The sequence below is a fragment of the Montipora capricornis genome, chromosome 10, assembly GCF_036669925.1.
Source record: "Montipora capricornis isolate CH-2021 chromosome 10, ASM3666992v2, whole genome shotgun sequence".
In the NCBI taxonomy this organism is placed as follows: Eukaryota; Metazoa; Cnidaria; class Anthozoa; order Scleractinia; family Acroporidae; genus Montipora; species Montipora capricornis.
Genome location: NC_090892.1, coordinates 38,188,569 through 38,189,045, shown reverse-complemented (window position 1 = coordinate 38,189,045; position 477 = coordinate 38,188,569).

Genomic DNA, 477 nt, shown 5'->3' with positions numbered 1-477 from the left:
GCAGTTCTGGCTTTTCCCATTCTGTTTACAATTTCTGTATCAATTTTGTTGTTGGTGCTTCCCAGATATCTTGAAGTTTGCGCATGATGCAAGTGGGTTGTTGTTGACGGTGATGATATCAGCTTTGGGTGGCGGAATGACTGGTTTCACTGGTTGGTAGAAGCACTCTGTCTTTTTAATGTTGATCTTCAGACCAAACTGTGCGGCAGCTTTGGCAAATTGGTCGATGAGATGTTGCATGTCCTCCGAGCAGTGCGTTACAATTGCACTGTCATCTGCAAAGAGCATTTTTCTTACTAGGTTTATGGCTGTGAGGGTGAGTGCTTTGAACTGCGACACCTTGAACAGGTTTGAGTTGTGTCTTGTCTGGATGAAGATGTTAGAGGTAAATTTGAAATTCAGGTTGAAATGATTTCAACTTAGGTAAATTTAATTTTAAACTATAGGTTGAAATTGAAAGTAGGAAACATCAACAAA